At 37.0% G+C, this 18,940-nt stretch overlaps 1 protein-coding gene across 18 annotated transcripts in view; it reads left to right on the top strand.

Annotated features, from left to right (window-relative positions):
- PLEKHA5 (pleckstrin homology domain containing A5) overlaps positions 1–18,940 on the top strand; it is a 201,638-nt gene that overhangs the window by 42,348 nt on the left and 140,350 nt on the right. The window contains exon 1 of one of the 18 annotated variants that reach the window (XM_069106165.1): positions 16,860–17,036. The exons of the other annotated variants lie outside the window; for them this stretch is intronic. The gene's annotated coding sequence lies outside the window, so the exon portion shown is untranslated. Of the gene's footprint in view, positions 1–16,859; positions 17,037–18,940 lie in introns of those variants that run through there. 18 annotated transcript variants of the gene reach the window in all.

Consider the following 18,940-nt stretch of genomic DNA (forward strand, 5'->3'; position numbering starts at 1 on the left):
AGTTGAGGTCAAGAGACTTCTGTTTAGGTTCTCTCTTCTCTCTGATGGAAGTTTCTGTGGCAGTATCCATCATTATAACAGGAGGTTTGTTTCAAACTTGAAGTCTTGTTTTTTCAGAAGCATAGTAGATGATTTTTTTTTCCTAACAATGAATAACAATGCAGTATTCCTTCATGAAAATGGTCCTATGGACTTTTATGTACTTTTAGCTCCTGTTTCTCACAAAAATATGAGAAAACTAGCAGATGCTATTGGATAAAATGTTTATATGTGAGATGTGGCATTCCTCTGGACTACGGTGGTGGCAGAGGCAAGGAAGAGTTATGATAGTAGGGGGAAACATTTCTTTTTCTGGTTGAAAGATAGAACCAGCATTATTTACCAAATACCAAGTTAGCTTTTTAAAATTTTTGCCTTGGAGCTGCTAGCCAAACAGAGGCAGAATGCACCAACTCCTTTATGTCTACAAAATGCAAAAACCTAGAAATTGCCCCAGACCAATAATGATCAAGAAATCCAGAGGCAAACGACAGTGACTTCTGCCCTCAAACTACACCAAAAGTCAGAAATTCATGGGCCATACTAAAGAAAATTGCTAGCATAGACAAACAAGCTGGCAGCCTTGTGGTGCAAACAGACTGGCCAGAGACTTGTTGGCTCTAAGGTTTTATTTGAAATAGCAAGAACCGAGAGCCTTCCATGACTAGAAACCTACACCATGGACCTCAGAAGCCATGTGGCATGTTGTGTCAGTGCCCTGGGCGAAAGGGTGCCCGTGCTGAGATGCTGGAGAGGCAGAGTGTCAGACCCCCTGCCAGCATCAACAAAGCACTTGAGAAACTCTGGAGTGCTGCCTGAACCAGATTAAAATGTGATTGGGTAAATAAAAATACAGTGTGCCAAAGACTTCATCAGTGAGGAAGGGGATATGTGTTTGTATGGCACCTACCATGTTCCAGGTACTGTACTAAGCACTTTACAGATCTGTCATTTGATCTTCATAACAGGCCTATATGATGAGGTAAGCTCTGATATTATCTTCATTTTACAGTTGAGGAAACTGAGGCCAATAGCAGCTGAGCACCTTCCCCAGGGTCACACAGAGGATTTGAACTCCAGATCTTTCTGCCCCCACTGTTCTGTCATGCTACCTAGAAGAAATTAAACAGAGGTAAAAAAAAATAATAAATAAAAGCCCTGTAGAATAGCATTAGAAAGAGAATAAATAGCTTAAAATTGAAAGGAGTAAGTAAGCTTACCCAAGTTACAGTCTCCTTGAAAATTAAAATTTACCAAAGAGAAATTAATGACTTCATGAGAGCACAAAACATAGAACAGAATTTAAAGATTGAATCTGTTGTTACAAGTACCTGACTTAGGAAACAGGTGAAGAAGATATAATTTAAAATTTGTGGGGCTCATTGAAACCCATGATAAAAAAAAAAAGCATGGAGCAAATCATATCAAGAATCATGAAATCATACATGAAAACTGTTAAATTCTAAGTCTAAACTCTAATTAAATCTGTTTGATCCAAAGAGCAAAGTAGAGATAGAATCTGCCAGTCACTTCCTAAAGGAAACTCCAAAAAGGAAAACCCCAGAAATATCATATTCCAAACCTAGAGTTAACCTAGAGTTTTCAGGTCAAAGAAAAGAAATACAGCATGTATCCAGAAAGGCACCATTCAAGTACCAAGAAACCACAGTGTGGATCACCTAAGACCTGGCAGCTTCTACCCCAGATGAGAGGAGATAATGGTTTCAAAAGACAAAAATTACAACCAAGGATAGATTACCTTGCAAAGTTGAGTAAAATCTCACAGAAGGAAAATGGAGCTTTAATCAAAGAAAACCTTCAAATATATCTGATGAAAAGATCAGAGCTGAGTAAGAACTTTGAAATACAAACACAAGAGAAACCTTAACAGGCAAAATTTTTGGTCATTTGGAAGGAGCTCTATGATAATGCAGTGTTAGCATCTTAATTAGGGAGGGGTGGGAAGAAATATGTCTCTTCAGAATTTGAAGGCCTTCAAAGGGAGAGTTAAAGAAGTAAAACTGGACCCAGAGTCTGGATTGGTTATATCCTGTAGATTTTATAAAGAGAAAGAGAAGTAAAGGTAAAAGAAATTCACTAATATTGAAAGGAGGAAAAATTGATTAGAACTTGCTGTTTCTCATAATGGAGAGCAAGGCATATTAAGTATAGACAAAAATAAAAGAAGGGGTAGGGTAAGAGAGGGTATCAGATGAACCTCAAGCTTAGATAAAACAAAGGAAGGTTGAATACACACAAATAGTTTGGATTAGAAATGCAGCATGCCTTGGGCAGCCAGGTAGCACAGCAAGTAAGAGCACTGGCTCCAGTGTCGGGATGACCTGGGGATCAAATCTGGGCTCAGACACTTAGCACCCACCCAGAAACACCTGGCTGTATAACCGTGAGCAAGTTACTTAACCCCAATTGCTTTAAAAAAAAAAAAAAAGAAATGCAGCATGCCTGATAGTGAAACCAGTGGGGATGGGAGGAGATAGTTCTACATAGGAGAAGTTAATACCAGTGAGAGAGTAGTCAAACATTAGGTATACTCACTACTCATCCCGAAGGGGAGGATGTAAGGAAAGGAAGAGAAAAGAATGGCACCGAGGGAGTACCCATCATTTGAGGGATGGCTGAAGAAATTGTGATAGATGAATGTCATAGAATATCATTACATTAAAAGAAATTATTTCAGGGAATCCTGAGAAGTTTTGAATAAGAGCTGTACTCATTTGGCCTCTAGAGAGCAGACTCTCTTCTCTTTCCTTTTTTGAAAATTGGGACATAATCATTTGTACTTTTTCCCTATTATAATAATCTCTTCTCCATGATCTTGCAGAGTTCACTGATAATGAGTGGTTAGACAATCATTCTTTACTGTTCTATAAATACTCTAGCATATAATTTTTCAGGACTTGGTGATTTGAACTCCTCAATTGATTTGTTCTTTTGACCTAACTCTTGCAGCTAGTGGCCCTTCCATTCACCCAAACTCAAATGTTTGAACCTTAGTGTTAAAATGTTCCCTTTTTTCCTCCACATATTTAATTGGTTAAAAATTTGTTGATTGTACCTGTGTAATATCTTTAAAATCATTCCTGTAATCAGAACAACCATTTTACCATGAGGTGTAGATGGGAGTTTTCCATATTTCATACTAGCCTCAGATAGCTGGTATCTTTACAAGCTAAAATGAACTTTTAGGGGTGATGAATTTTTAAAAAAGAATTGGAAATGGAGGCAGCTAGGTGGCACAATGCATAGAGCACTGGCCCTGGAGTCAGGAGGACCTGAGCTCAAATCTAGCCTTAGACACTTGACATAATTACTAGCCGTGTGACTTTGGACAAGTCACTTAACCCCAATTTCCCTCAAAAAAAAATAAAAGAATTGGAAAGGCTGGGGCAGCTACGTGGTGCAGTGAACAGAGCACTGGCCCTGGAGTCAAGAGGACCTGAGTTCAAATTTGACCTCATGCAGTTAACCAAGCTTACTAGCTTAGTGAACTTGGGCAAGTCACTTAACCCCAATGCCCTGCCTTACCCCTCCTTCCCCCCCAAAAAAAAAATTGGAAAGGCTTATGAGAAGATGCAGGGTAAAGTAAGCATAACAATTTATATTTATTTAATAACTGCAAGACTACGCAGTTCTCATCATTGACCACTGTGCCACCTAGCCACCCATTGTCCTTTATTCTTGAGGAGGAACAAAATGACATTAAGTTAGCATCAAGTTACAGTGTGTCTGACAGTGGTTAATCAAACCAATATGAACTCAGAATGCTCTACCACAGGTCAGGTACAAATAGTCCCATGTGAATATTTGGGGTAAATTCTCTAAATTTGTGCATCTCACATTTCCTTTAAGCTACTTCATTTCTGCTTTGCTCATAGAGCACAGCACTTTGCCAGTGAGGGCACGCCAAGTTGAGTGGTCCTGTGCCAGTGTCTCCCATGCCACACAGTCAATTCCAAAGTTCCTAAGAGAGACCTTGAGAGTGTCCTTGTATTGCTTCTGTTGACCACTATGTGAGCTAGTGCTTGCTCTGTGAGTTCTCCATAAAATAGTCTTTTAGAGAAGCATTCATTTTGCATTCAAACATGGCCAGCCCTTGGAGTTGCACTCTCTCCAGCAGAGCTTGAATGCATGGTAGTTTAGTTCAAAAAAAAGATCTTAGTGTCTGGTATCTTATCCTGCCAGATGATCTTCAGGATCTTCCTAAGACAATTCAAATGGAAGCGATTCAGTTTCCTTATGTGGTGCTGGTATACCGTCCAGGTTTCACAGGCATACAACAATGAGGTCAGCACCATGGCTCTGTAGACCTTCAGTTTGGTAGGCAGTCTAATATGTCTTCTCTCCCACGCTTTCCTTCAGAGCCTCCCAAACACTGGCAATGCATGCATCAACCTCATCATCCATATGTACATCCCTAGAAAGTATACTGCCAAAGAAATGAACTTATCCACTGATACAGTCAGTACTGAGGGCTTATTGAAAATTATGTCAAAATTTGGTTGTCCAGAGAATTTCCTCAGTGTTGTGCGTCAGTTTCATGATGACAGCTTACCTGGGTTCTGGACGATAGAAGATGCTCTCATACTCTCCCAGTCAGCAGGGGGGCAAAACAAGGCTGTGTGCTTGCCCTCATGCTTTTAGCATGATGTTTTCAGCCGTGTTGTCAAACACCTTCAGTGAAGAAACATGGCATCAAGGTCAGCAGCCACACTGATAGTTGATACACAAAGTATGGGTCCATTCTCTGCTGCTTGTGCTAATTTTGGCCTAACTTTGGCATACATTTCCCTTTGAGGTATGTGTTCAAATGAATGTGTTGTGCTCTATGAGTGCCTTTTGACCCTAAAACTCTGATTTTGTGACATCTATTAAGGCATACCAAGGTAGATGATGAATCGAGATTTTTTACAAAGAAGACATTGTGGAACAGCTCTGAAGGGAAATAGAACAGATAAAAATTTTGCCATACTGCCATCAAGGACCGGTTGAGATTAGATAGCTGGCCACAAATTGGCCTATGGTATGACTTTTCCATTGCTCTTCAGCTCCTTGGTAATAGGCAATAAGAATGTGAACATTTGAAGAAAGAGATTGGTCAGATCTGAACGTTATATAGTACAAAGTAGCAGAGGGATTAAGGTTATATGACAAAACATCTTTGAACTGGATTCCTCCAGGGTTATCTGTTGATAGCAAAGAGAGACCAAAGTAGAGGTGACGGACTGAGAGAACTTGAAAGGAATGGTAGCCTTAGAGGTTTTGGTGAGGATGGAGAATGATAGTGGAGTGAGGGAGATTATAGAAGGATAAGAAACTAATTATCTTTACAGGAGAGGGGGAAGAAAGGAATACACATTTATTAAATGCCAGGCACTCTGCTTAGCACTTTACACATATTTCATTTAATCCTGACAACAACCTTGGGAGTTAAATGGTGTTATCCTCATTTTACAGATGTGACAATTGAGACAGGAGTATTTAAATTATTTATAGATGAGCTTTCACAATAAGATGCCTGGGTACAAGGAGATTTAACATCATTAAGGTAAACGTTTACAATGTCTAAGTCACGGGGTTGGGGAGCCTGCAGCCTCTAGACCATAAGTTCCCACCCCTAGACTAAGACATGGTAGGAATCCACATACAAAAACAAAAAATGTCCCCACCTTCAAGGAGTATAAGTCTGCTGGTGAGAAATAAGGTGTGTACAGATGAAAACAGTTCATAGATCATAGTGTCTGGAGATCAGAAATCCTAGACCTGGAAGGGACCAAAGAAACCATCTATCCCATATCTCCCCTTCCTTGTTGGTAAAAATGGGATAGAGGTGAGAACAACTTCTGGGAAAGGTACAGTAATCAGACTTGTGATTTCATTGGTATAGGGAATTTCCTAATAAAGAAACTTTGTTTTGTTACTGTTGTTGAGTTGTTTCAGTTGTGTCCACATCTTCTCGATCCCATTTAGTGTTTTCTTGGCAAGATACAAGAGTGGTCTGACATTCCCTTCTGCGGCTCATTTTACACATGGAACTGAGACAAACAGGGTTAAGCGACTTATCCAGGGTCATGCAGCTAGGAAGTATCTGAGGCTGGATTTGAACTCATGAAGATGTGTCTTCCTGATTTCAAGCCCAGTGCTCTATCCACTGTACCACCTAGCTGCTCTCAATGAAATTTTGTTACTATACTTACAATTTATTCTTTTTTTTTTTTTTAAAGCAATCGGGGTTAAGTAACTTGCTCAAGGTAACACGGCTAGTTATTTGTATCAGAGCCCAGATTCGATCCCAGGTCATCCCGACTCTGGGGCCGGTGCTCTTACATAATTTATTCTTTAATTGTGGAATAGGCTTTTTTCTTTAAATTTTACATGATCATAAATAGAGCAATTATGAATTTTTTTTGTAGATAGGTGCTTTTTTCTTTATGAAGTGTTTGGTCCAGAATAATAGCAATGGAATCATAAAATGTGAGAGCTGGTAGAGATTTCAGTGGCTATCTAGTCTTACATATATATGAAAGGAATCCTCACTATAGCATACCTGATAAGTGGTCATCCAAGGCTCTACTCTAAGGATTTGGAGCCAACCATTTATTGACACAGCCCATTCCACTTTTGGACAGCCCTGATTTTTAGGAAATGTTTCCTTAGATAAAATCTGAATTTGTACCTCTGCACCTTTCACTTACTACACCTACTACTACCCCCAGAAGTCAAACAGAACAAATCTAATCCTTCCTTCATATGACAGCCCTTCAGATTCAGTATAGGTAAGTATACTGTGGCCCTTTTTTCTGCCTCTTCCTGTCTTCCCTTCCTCAGGATAAACATCTCTGGTTCCTTCCACTGAACCTCACATGACATGGGCTTAAGACCCATCACTGGCCTGATTTCCCATCTTGGGGAACTCTAATTTATTGTTGTCCTTAGAATTTAATCCAGCATTCCATGTGAGATCTGCAGGATACCTTTCCTGTTCTTTTTAGGTACTAGTGCCTTCTCTAAGGTGAAGATTCCATCTAATATATATCTTGTGTCATGTTTATTTTTGTATATGGTGTCTTTCATATTAGAATGTAAATTTTTTTCTCTTTACATGTTCTTCAGCGCTTTTGTGCATCACATAGTACATAGTAAGTACTTAGTGAATGTTTGTTGATTGATTAATATTGATCTGATTTGTTTAACTACAACCAGTATCATTTTTAGCTGATAATACATATTATTTGCTGTGCTCAGTATCTCTCGACTTTCTTTTTGAAGAAAATATTCCTGATACATTGATGGGAGGCTTCCATACGTCTTTAACATCTCTTCCTACCCCGGAACCATATTTTTAAGCCATTTTTTGCTGTCTTCCTCTATGCTCAATTTTGCATTGAAGTCATTCAGTATAAAAAAGTATATTCTTCAGTTTCTCTGACTCTTCCTTCTCTGTAGATGTTGGCATAAGCTACAATTATTTTCTAGTAGTCTTCTTTCAAATATTCATCGTAAGTTTTGCCATGTAAGATGACCACATCCCATGAAATTATGTTTCATGGATACTTGATAAAACTATAGGGAGAATGGCAGGGTTGTTATGTTTCAATTCCTCAAACCATTTGTCTACTTGTTGACTGGATAGGAATGTACACTTTTAGAGTACCCAAAACTGCCACTGTCATTGAGTATGTGGAAGTGGTTCTCACAAACTTAAGATTATTTTGTATTTTTGTTTGATTAACCAGTTGCAGGCATTTACAGCCAAAGAGTTCATCCCCAGATGACTGGTCTAATAGCAGTGGAATTCCTTCTACATAACTAGCTAGCTAGAGTAGGTGTTCAGAAAGGGGCATCATCAGCTATGGGCATGTTTCTTTTTGTCTTTTCCATTATTTTTAAACTTGGCAGAGCATGTGTCCTGCTGGTAAAATCTTAGAGATCCTGGTTTAAACTCCATGCTACCATGTATGAGGTATCAAAAGAGAATTTTATTGAGAAAAATCCACAGTGTAGTCTAAAGTGTAGAAAAATATACTACTGCAGTGATACCTTATTTTTGTACTCAAAAAAAGACAAATTATTACATTTTCTGAGATATTTCCTTATAGAGTGAATATATGGTTCACTCAAACTTAGAGACGGGGAAATTCTACCAAATTTTGTGTTTCAGAATTTGCAGATTACAGGCTATTAGTAACAATTTTAAGTATTTTTGATTTGTTGGAACAAGATTATTCAGCAGTTAATCCTTTATCTTATTGTTAAATATATTTTATATTAAAGTAGCGAAAGATTTTATGTCATTGACTTTCTACTTATTTTTTAAACTTAGGTTTATTTACTTAAAAATTAAATAAGTTCTGGAAGCTGGGAATCTGTGTAATAGCCATAGAATGTTGATTTTTCTTTTGACCAGATGAGGGCACTTTATCTTTACATTTAGATCTATCATCAACCTAAAATATCTACTGACTTTATTTTTCATCTGTTTCCTGTGGGCAAGAATGGAGAAAAACAGCTTTGTTATTTAAAAATAAAACAACTGTATTGTGTTATTCTCATAGAATGAACCCAAAATAGAGGGGGGAAATCTCAAATACATGTTTTTTAAGTACCTAAGTTAACACTGACAAAATGCCTTTTGAGTATAGTGAATTTTGTGGGAGTATATAGATGCCTTTGTGCTGTGAATGAGAGATACATATTTGTTAGTTTTCGGTATAAAATCCAATTATCGCATTTTATCTGACTTAAAATGTAAAGAAATTGTAATTTATTTTGGGCGTTATTACCTGACCTATCATTTTGCTCATTGGATTATGAAGTTGTCTTAGCCCTAAAATCAAAGTCAAACCAAGTAAATAAGCATTTATGAACCCCTACATTGTGCTAATCAGGCACACAGGTCTCTTCTTGGAATGTTCCACTTGGCTGTTCCTGTTCCCCAACATCTATCTCCCAAGGACATCATAATTAGAATAGAATTTGTCTTTTTGTGAAGACATTTTTTTAAAAAAATCATTGTTTTTCTTTTGAAGGGATAACAAAATAGGTTAGAATACAGCTACCATAGGTTAATAAATAGAAAAGTGGGAGTTGCTTAACTTTGTGTCTAATTTGTAGCAATATGCAAGAAAGTTGACAGCTTCAAGTGTATTATCACCCTTTCTTTACAATTCTTTATGAGATAGTGTAAAAGTGTTATAATTCCTGTTTTATACACAAGAAAACTGATGTATGTTAAATGACTTGCCTATTTTCACATAGCTAGTTTAAGTGTTGAAACTGGGATTCTAACTCAGTCTACTGATTCTAATGCTAACACTTTTCTTACAACATGACACTGCCTCCCACATTAAAGTAATCACTCTGTGACCTATTTAAGATCTATTAGGGGCAGGTAGGTGGTGAAGTGAATACAGCACCGGCCCTGGAGTCAGGAGGACCTGAGTTCAAATGCAGCCTCAGACACTTGACACACTTACTAGCCCTGTGACTTTGGGCAAGTCACTTAACTTAATTGCCCTCCAAAAAAAAAAAAAGAAAAGAAAAAAGATCTATTAAAAATCTCAGAGTCCTCTTCATAATATACACCTAAAGTAGTCAATTCAACTTTTTTCTGAAAAATCTCCAGTTAGGGGTACTAGACAACTCCTAAGGCAGCCAATTCTGCTTTTAAACAATTCTAATTATTGGAGCTCTTTCACTTATATCAAGCCTTAATTTGCTTCTTTGTAATATCTATGCATTCCTTCTGTATTTTAACAGAAATAAAGGAAGGATTGGGGAAAGCTGACTTTGCATTAGTGCTTTAATGTTTGCAAAGCATTTTTCACAATTATTGTATCTGGAGGTAATTGACATCAGTGTAAATATGTATCTCCAGCCCCAACCATTTATTTGAGCACTAGGCCCATATATATTCCAGTTATATTATATATCTTGACTTATTCAACACTGAATTCTTTAATTCTCCCCTTCCCCCAACATCTCTTGCCCGGTTTCTCTCCAGTGGTCTTTTCCTATTTTTTGCAGATGAATCATGCCTGCTTTATGTAGACTGGATGGTTCTTTAAAGGGGCAGGAAGGCCTTTGCCTTCCCAGTAGCCTGGGGCATGAAAGACCCAATTTAGGGGGAGCTGTTATAGGAGCTCAGCTGAGTGGGAAAACCTTCCTGACTTAAGTGGTTTAGTTGCTGTGGTAACATGGAGGTAGAGGGGAGTAGTATTTTATCTGAGCCAGTGTATTTTTAAACTTTAGAACTTATATTCTTTTAATCTCTCTTTATCAGTGAAGTTATTTTTATTGCATTTTACAGTCCACAGCATTTCGTTGCGTTCTAATTCCAATCCTGAATCCTTGGGCAGGCCTGGGTTAGGGTTGACCTAGAATAGTTCTCATCCATCTTGGCCTCTGCAGCATTTGGCACTGCTGAAGACTCTCCTTCCCTTGCCCCCCTTTTGAGTATTGTCTCCATCCTGGGTTTTCCTGACCTAGTTCTAACCCTATTCTGCCATACTTCATTACCTGCCTGACTGATCATTCTCAAATTCCTTTGCTAGCATCATTTATATCCTGCTCTCTAGACATACTTATATCCCAGGACATTGTCCTGAACCCTTTTCTCAATCTGTGACATCGCTAAATCCCATGGATTCAACTATCATCTCTATGAAGTTAAGTCCCTAGTCTGCATATCCAGTCTTTAACTTAAAGCCCTTCAAAGTTCTGCTCACATATCTCTAACTGCATGTCCCAAGGGCATTGAATTAAACTGGTCCAGAATCTCATTATCTTTACCTCTCAACCCACCCTTTTCCTCTCTTGATCTACAGCACCAGGTTTTACTGAGTCATTCTCTTAATCTTCCCTCATATTCATCCCCTGTGTCTTACCTGCTCACCTCTCACATCCATCTCCTTCAGACTCCTATTACCTCCTGGACTATTGTTGTATCCTTATTAGTCTCCTTGTTTCCAGCATTTCTCCACTACAATCTAGCTTATGCACAGCTGCAAAATGACAATCTTCTTTTTTTTTTGTTCATTTTTGAAAAATAAGTTTTTATTGATATTTTCTGCTTTTTACATCACCATAGTATCCCTTGTCATTCTTTCTCCTCATTCCAAAGAACAATTTCATGAAAAATAGTACTTTTTAAAGAGAAGGAAAAGCACAACTGATTGATACATTGAAAAAAAATCAGTAAACATATGCAGTGTGTAAAGCCTGTAGACCTCTCAACTCCATGCAGGATAAGTTGGGGAAAGAGTACTATCTTCACATATATTCTCACTTGAGTGCTGTTTAATCTTTATCATTTTGTTACATTTATTTTTTTTTGTTTTGTTTCTTTGTCCTTCCATATATATTGTTATAGTTACTGTGTATGTTGTTTTCTTGATTCTGTTTGTTTCACTCTGAATCAATTCCTATAGATCTTTCCATGTATCTCTGTATTTATTACACACCATTTCTTCCAGTGCAGTAATATTTCGTTATATTCATGTACCACAGTTTGTTTAAATATTCTCCAATTGATGAGCACATGCTATTTCCATTCATAGCTATTTCAAAAATTGTTGTTTTAAATATTTTAAGGTAGATGGGAACTTTTTCTTATTAATGGCTTGCTTGAGTAATCCCTTTCTTGAGAGTCCCAGTAATGGAGACTCTGGTTCAATGGGTCACTTTATTTGCCAAATTCCAAATTGGTTATATCATTTTACAGCTCCACCAACAATGTGTTAGTGTGCCTATCTTTCCACAATCTCTTTGCCCTTTTTTGCTCATTTTTGCCAGTTTTCAGGGTATGAGGTTATTTTGTTTTGCACTTCTCTTATTAGTAATTTGGAACATTTTTTCACCTGGTTGTGAATACTTCATAGTTCTTTGTGAGACCATTTATCTGTTAAGGAATAGCTTTTAGTCTTACATATATTTAATAATTTTTGTATATCTTTCATACCTTATCAGAGAAATTTGATCCAAAGGTTCCATTTCCCTTTTTATCCTAGATAAATTCATATTGTATATGCAGAAGCTTTTCAGTTTCAAGTAATCAGAATTATCCTTTTTATCTTTTGTAATTGCCTCTATCTCTTGTTTGGTTAAGAATACATTTTCTACCCATAGCTGTAAGAAGTATATGATGTGTTTCTCTTTAAAATTTTTATAATATGATCTTTAACATTAAGGTCACATCCATTTAGAGTATGGCCTAATTTCTGCCAAACTATTTTCTAGTTTTCCTAGCAGTTTTTAAAAAATATGCAGTTTTTCTCTATCTAATTTATTTTCATCTTTATCAAATACTAACTTATTGAGTTAAATTGTTTCTGAACTTCGCTTGCTTAGTCAGTTCCATTGATCTGTCTCTCTGTTCTTTGAGCAATACCAAATGTTTTTTATGACTATTACTTTATAATATTAGTTTGAGATCTGAAAGTACTGTTCTCCTTTTGTGCTTACTACATTTCAAAATTTACTTTGGCATTCTAGATCTTTTCTTTTTTCCAAATGAATTTTGTTCTCATTTTATCAAGTTTTATAATATGTCCTCTTGGTAGTTTGATTGGTGTAGCATTAAGAGTATAAATTAACTTTGGTCGTATTGTCATTTTTATTATATTGGCACAACCTAGCTATGAGCACTGAATATTCATTTAAATTGTTCTTTATCTTTTTTAAGAAGTGCTTTGTAATTGAATCTATATGAGTCTTGTGAATTGGGAGGTTGGTCCCCAGATGTTTTGTGCATTTTGTTATTTGGAATGGGATTTCCCTTTTATTGCTTATTGTGTTTTCTTATTATTATGTAAAAATGCTTTTGATTTGAGGATTTATTTTTGTAGCCTGCAATTGACTTTTGGATGGTCAAAACTGAGCCTAGCTAGATGCTGTACTCTTTCCCTCGGACTTATTGAAGTGCTACCCTGTCATACACTCCTCATCCCTCTCACACACTTACATGCATTCCTGTCCACATACATCCTGTCCTGGTGACCTGTCCCACTCTATTCCTTAGCTCACTGACCCAGCACCGGTAGTTCAGAGGTTTATAACACCAGTCCTTCTGGGTTGCAGCCCCTGGCAGGCTTTTACTCCTGAAGTACTGTAACCGAGTTGGCTATCAAGACCCAAGCAGACTTTTGCAACCTGGAGCTAGGGTGTTCATGGAACCAGAAAGAGGGGGAAAGAACCAGGGTGTGATGGAAGTTTGCTGTAAGTTTGTTTTGTGTCCTTGGGTCGATTAGTGCAGCCTCACTGTGAGTTGCGTGGGAGGTGGGGGAGGGGTGCTGAGTAAGTTCTGGATCAGTAATAGGTTGCTTTTTTTTTTTTAACTTCTTTTGGATTGGATTCTAGATGTCCTATTTCAGTGATAAGATTTCAGGCTAAGGTTGAAAATTAAATGGGAGAAGTGGAAGTAACGATTATAGATAAAATTTTCAAGGATTCCAAGTAAGAAATATAGAGAAGATATTTAAGATGATAGACTGAAGGGTAGGGTAGGTCTAGTGAGAAGAGAGAACATACTGCAAATGTTTCTTTACTCCATAAAATCAGAGGCAAGGTCCTTAGCAGAGCCAATCAATGGTAGAATGCTTCAGCATAGAAACTTTGGAATAGCTTCTCTAGGGTATGTTATTGAAGTCAGGGAAGAGTAAAAGGGAGTTTTTGCTTCAGTGAGGGCCCAGTTGAGATTAGATAAGTCGTTGCAATCAGGTCTCTAACCTTGCCACGCAACCAAAACTGATTTCTTTTAATGATCTCTTATTTGCCAAATCTGATCATTTTTTCCTCCTCTCTCTTGACCTGTGCCATATTTCTCACCATTGACCAATCTTAACCTCCTGAATACTTTTCCTCTTTTGGTTTCATAATGTTATTTGATACTGCTGTGATATACTGATTATTTTTCTACTGGTCACTCCCTCCCAATCTTCTTTGCTGGGCTCATCCATATCATATCACTCCCCCTAACTCTAGGAATAGATTTTACCTGGATTCTCTCTACTTTCTCTTTTCTTCTCCCTCTTTAATCTTTTGGTAACCTTATGAGCTCTCATGGGTTTAAGTATCATGTCTTTGCAGATCACAAACATGCACATGCACATATACTTGCCTACACAAACAAATTAAAAACACATGTATGTTTTATTTCCCATAAGTGCAGATCTGACTACGTGACTTCCCTATACAATCAGTTCCAGAGGCTTCGTTCTGCCTCTATGATAAAATGTCACCCCCTCTTGCTTTTTAAAGCCTTATTTTTCTAGCCTCATTGGACATGATTCTCTTCCCACCTACAGACTGTCATACCCTGCCTCCATACTTTGCAGACCTGCCAAACTGCTTTCTCTCTCTCTCTCTCTCTCTCTCTCTTTCTCTCTCTCTCTCTCTCTGTATTCTTCTCTCTGTCTCTGTCTTTATTTATTGCCTGCCTCTGTCTCTCTTTCTCTCCATCACCATCTCCATTCTTCCTGGCCATCCCACATTCCAGTAATGTACTCCCTCCTTGCCTTCCCCACTTTCCCCTACCCCCACCCACCTTCTCATAGAGTCCTCCTCTTTAGGATTCACCACAGAAACAATATTCTTCATGACCTCTTTCCTGACCCCCACCTGCCACCCCTAACTGCTAGTGAACTCTATCTGAAACTACTTACTGTATTTGTATTTATTCACTTTATACTTATACTGTATATATTTATATGCATACTTGTTACCTGCTCTAGAATGAAAGCTCCTTCCTAAAAAGGATTGTTTCGTTCTTTTTACTTATGTCTCTAGCACATAATGCAATGCCTAGCATATAGTAAGCACTTAATAAATACTTTTTGATTGACTAATACCACAAATTTGTAGTGGACTCATTTGGTTATATGGCTTCTTCTGCTCTGTTCAACAGTACTTGAATAAGAGCACTAGTAGAAGCTGGGAGTAGTCCAGGGTTGAACTTTGTCAGTGCATGAGCAGAAACAAGGTAAGGAAGTAAAGGGTTCTGGAGCTTACTTGGTTAACTACAGGGTTGAAATGGGGAAGTGAGGAAAATGAAGTGAGAGTAGGAGCCAGAGCCTAAAAAATACAAGAATGAGTTTAGCCAGGGGACGGCATAGGAAAAGATTGGCTGCTATTAAGTACAACCAAATGAGAATGTTTCAGGGATCTTGAATATGCAAGTAGAACATCTGTGGGTGATGGCAGGATTAAGGGTGTTCTTGATGTTTGTGGGTAAAGTAGAATGGAGAATATAAATTATGGGAGTTGAGGACTAGAGTGTTTTTGTGAGTTCTCCATAATCTTAGTTCCTTTCCTATGAGATTATTTCTAGTTTACCGTGTATGTATCCTTTTTTCACAGTTGTTTGGTGTCTCCCCCGTAAGACTGTGAGCTCCTTGAGAGCAGGGGTTGTTTTTTATCTTTTGTATCCCCCAAATCCTACAGCTTAATACAGTGCCTAGCACACAGCAGACACTGAATAAATGCTTGTTGGCCTATTTGTTTCTGATTTGAGGCTTGTAGATTTACCATAATGTGAGTGTAAGAGTTGTAGTTGCAGAGGAAGACTGTAGGGGCAAGTACTCAACTCCTTTAGAAAGGAGGAAGATGATTTAAGGTCCATTTTGATAGAGTAAATCTCAAAGACAGACAGGTTGCTGAGAAAAGGCAGAAAAGAGAGAATCTCAAAGTGATAGTGAGCAAAGATAAAGATTTCCACTGCCTTCCAGGACCAGTTTGTTGGAGGCGTGAGAAATAAACACAGTGCTGGAGAAGAGTGTCTTTGAAGATCCAAGCAGCACAGAATGAAGAGGTCCAGAATGAAGGGAGAAGTTTGCTGATTGTAGGATGAAAATTACAGAGGGTAAAATGGAACTTGGAGTGAAGATCTAGAGTGAGACATGAGAATCGTCTGATTGCATAGAGTATAAGAGGGGGTTTCTTTTCAGTTTGGTTGGTAATTCAGTATCACAGGGATTGGGAAAGATGAATGGGTGGACTGTGAAATCAAGGTGAAACTGTACTGAGTAGTCATGTGTGTTTATATTTGTGCATTTTATTCTGTGAGTTTCTAAATGAAATACCTTATCATAATATCAAAGGCTACCACAAAAATACAAGTTTTTTTGTTTTTTTTTTTAAGCAATCGGGGTTAAGTAACTTGCTCAAGGTTACACGGCCAGATGTTTCTGGGTGGGTGCTAAGTGTCTGAACCAGGATTTGATTGCCAGGTCATCCCGACACTGGAGCCGGTGCTCTTACTCGCTATGCTACCTGGCCACCCCAAATACAAGTATTTTCATCGATTTTTTGAGTTAGAGGGGATTTTAGAGGTTATTTGCCTACCTCCTTCGTTTTCTCAATGAAAAACTGAGACCATGAGTAAATAATGTTTCTGAGTTTAGTTGTACGTATATAGATATACAACATAGTATGTTTAATTTTTTTTCCTTTTTCAAGAGGTAAATAAAGAAAGACATTAAAATGTCAAGCATTGTTTATGTGAGACTTTGGGAGCGGGAGGGATTTTTTTTGTTTGTTTCCAGTTCATTAAAATTATTGCCTAATCATGATGATGTATTTGAAGAAATATTGAAGTCTAAAGATTGTCAATAAAATTATAAATAAGTTTCCAGCCACATCATGCTAAATGAACCACAAAAATCATGAAGCAAAAAAATCAATATTTGGTGGCCCAGTTTTGTTTAATGCAGCAAATTATTTTAGATTGGATTTACAGCTCTTTCAGTTTTCTTGGAAATAGGCCATCACATGCTGAGATGAAGTACCAGGCTTTTTAAATTAGATACTGAGCATGCTCATATCAAGTATTCTGTGTCCTCTGAGTATAACTGAGCAGGAAGAGAGCATAACACTCTTCTTTGCCATCGTTGTACCACAGTTTGCAATTTGTCTGGCAAACTAGGATTAAGATAAAGAGTTATCTTGACTTTGAATACTGGATTTTTAGCAGAAGACTATATTTGGTAAGTTAATTAATTCCTCCCTACCCCCATTGTTATGTTTTAAGGATAATTATCAGATATTTATAGAAAGGTTGTGCTTTTACTTTTTCTCCCACTTTTTATTTTGTACCAAGCTGAAAGTTTATATTGTCTCCAATTGCAGGAAATGGGCAGAAGGGAGAGTATTTTAGCCATCTAAAATTCCCTCTTATAACAAATATTTTCAGCACATTTGTAATTCAGTGAGCACAGAAATGTTAAAATACTCCTTAGTTTGCTATAGAAATTGTATTTTTTTTTACCTTAAGTGTATTTAGGATTATTTGCCGGTTAAATTTGATCACTTATCAAAATCTACAACACTTTCTCTTCTTGTATTTTAAAGAAGGCAAAATTTTAAGGTAATTTTTCTGTTTGGTTTTCAGAAAGCCAATATTATATATACCACATTACCTTTTCTTAACGTAAGGTGACTCTTCAGTTGGTTATTAATAGCAGTAATATTTGAAAGATAAATTTTGTGTTCATTTGCATAAAACAGTTTTAAACAGTGCTACCTTAAAGTGTAGATTTTAAATCTTTATAAAGTCCTCATGTTTGGATATAATATCAAATTAGATAATATTAGTGTGCTTTACAGATTATAAAGTGCTTTATAAATGTAAAGAATTCTTTTGATTTATATAAATTTTATTTTCTTTAGTACTAAGTACCATACAAATCTGAAACACAAAAATTTCAAGTTCTCTTTTTCTCGGAGTTGTCAGTTGAAGTCAAATGCTATCAATTATTTCCAATAAGAAAATCTATTTATTTCTTTAGTGTTCCTTATCCAAAATGTTTTTATTGTAACAATTACAAGTACCCTCAGTTTTCTCACTTCTTAAAAGTGTGTGGGCAGGGGGCAGCGTTACTGTGACAGATTAAAAAAAAACAAATTTTAAGTGGACAAATGATTTTATGTTGCTCATTGATTGAAATACATTTTTATTATAGATAAATTTGGTATCTTAAACCCTCAGCATTTTGCTTAAGTGAATTTTTCAGTCTATAAATTTAAACAGCCTATTTTTAATAATTTCAAAGTTCTAAGGGAAAGTATTAAACCATTTATTTACTTGAAAAAAGCACACTTATTAGTACATGTAAAGTCAGGTTTGCAGTAATGTAAGCAGTTTGAAGCATAAATAGTATTTTGTAAGGGAGAGATTCCATAGATACTGAGGTGGCAGGATTTGCTACATATTAGTTGTCTTCAAATGCTAGGCTTACAAAGACCTCCTGAAATAACTTAAAAAGAAAAACTGTTTCTACTTTTGCATGCCTAAGATTGGTATATATAAGTAAAGTGAGTGTACATATATAAGTACACTTTATATAGTTCTGAAAGGGGGAGGTGTTAGCAGAAATGGGGACCAGGTGATGAGATTCATGTAATCTGTTCCCATCTCTTCACACTGAATGTGATAAATGATCTGCCAGCATTTTGGAGCAATACATTAATAGGGTTATGAAGTTGATTTAAGGTTTAAGTCATTAGATTATTTCATTTTATGCAATGAAGAATTATAAAGACTAAAGTACAATATACTTCGAATTTCTGAACTGTTTTGTCTAGCTATCTGGACTGTCATTCTACATGGGTTCCAAAAGTTTGATCAGTCAACTACTGTATTTCAGGCACATATACTGTGTCTGAGGGACAGACAGCAAGTAGACCAGTTTGGCTAGAGTATGTTAAGTATATATGTAAAGGGGATTCATGTATAATAAATGTTAAAGTTTGGCCAGAGCTAAGCTAAGTTGTGAATTCCTTCAAATCAAAGTTGAAATCCATCGTCTTCACTTAGCCAACACTGTGCCAGGTGCTGAGGATACAAAGACCCAGAGTCCCTGTGTTCACAGAACTTGTGTTCTTCTGGGGG

The sequence above is a fragment of the Petaurus breviceps genome, unplaced genomic scaffold, assembly GCF_028583685.1.
Source record: "Petaurus breviceps papuanus isolate PSGF00001 unplaced genomic scaffold, PetGlider_PUasm1.0 78, whole genome shotgun sequence".
NCBI lineage: Eukaryota > Metazoa > Chordata > Mammalia > Diprotodontia > Petauridae > Petaurus > Petaurus breviceps.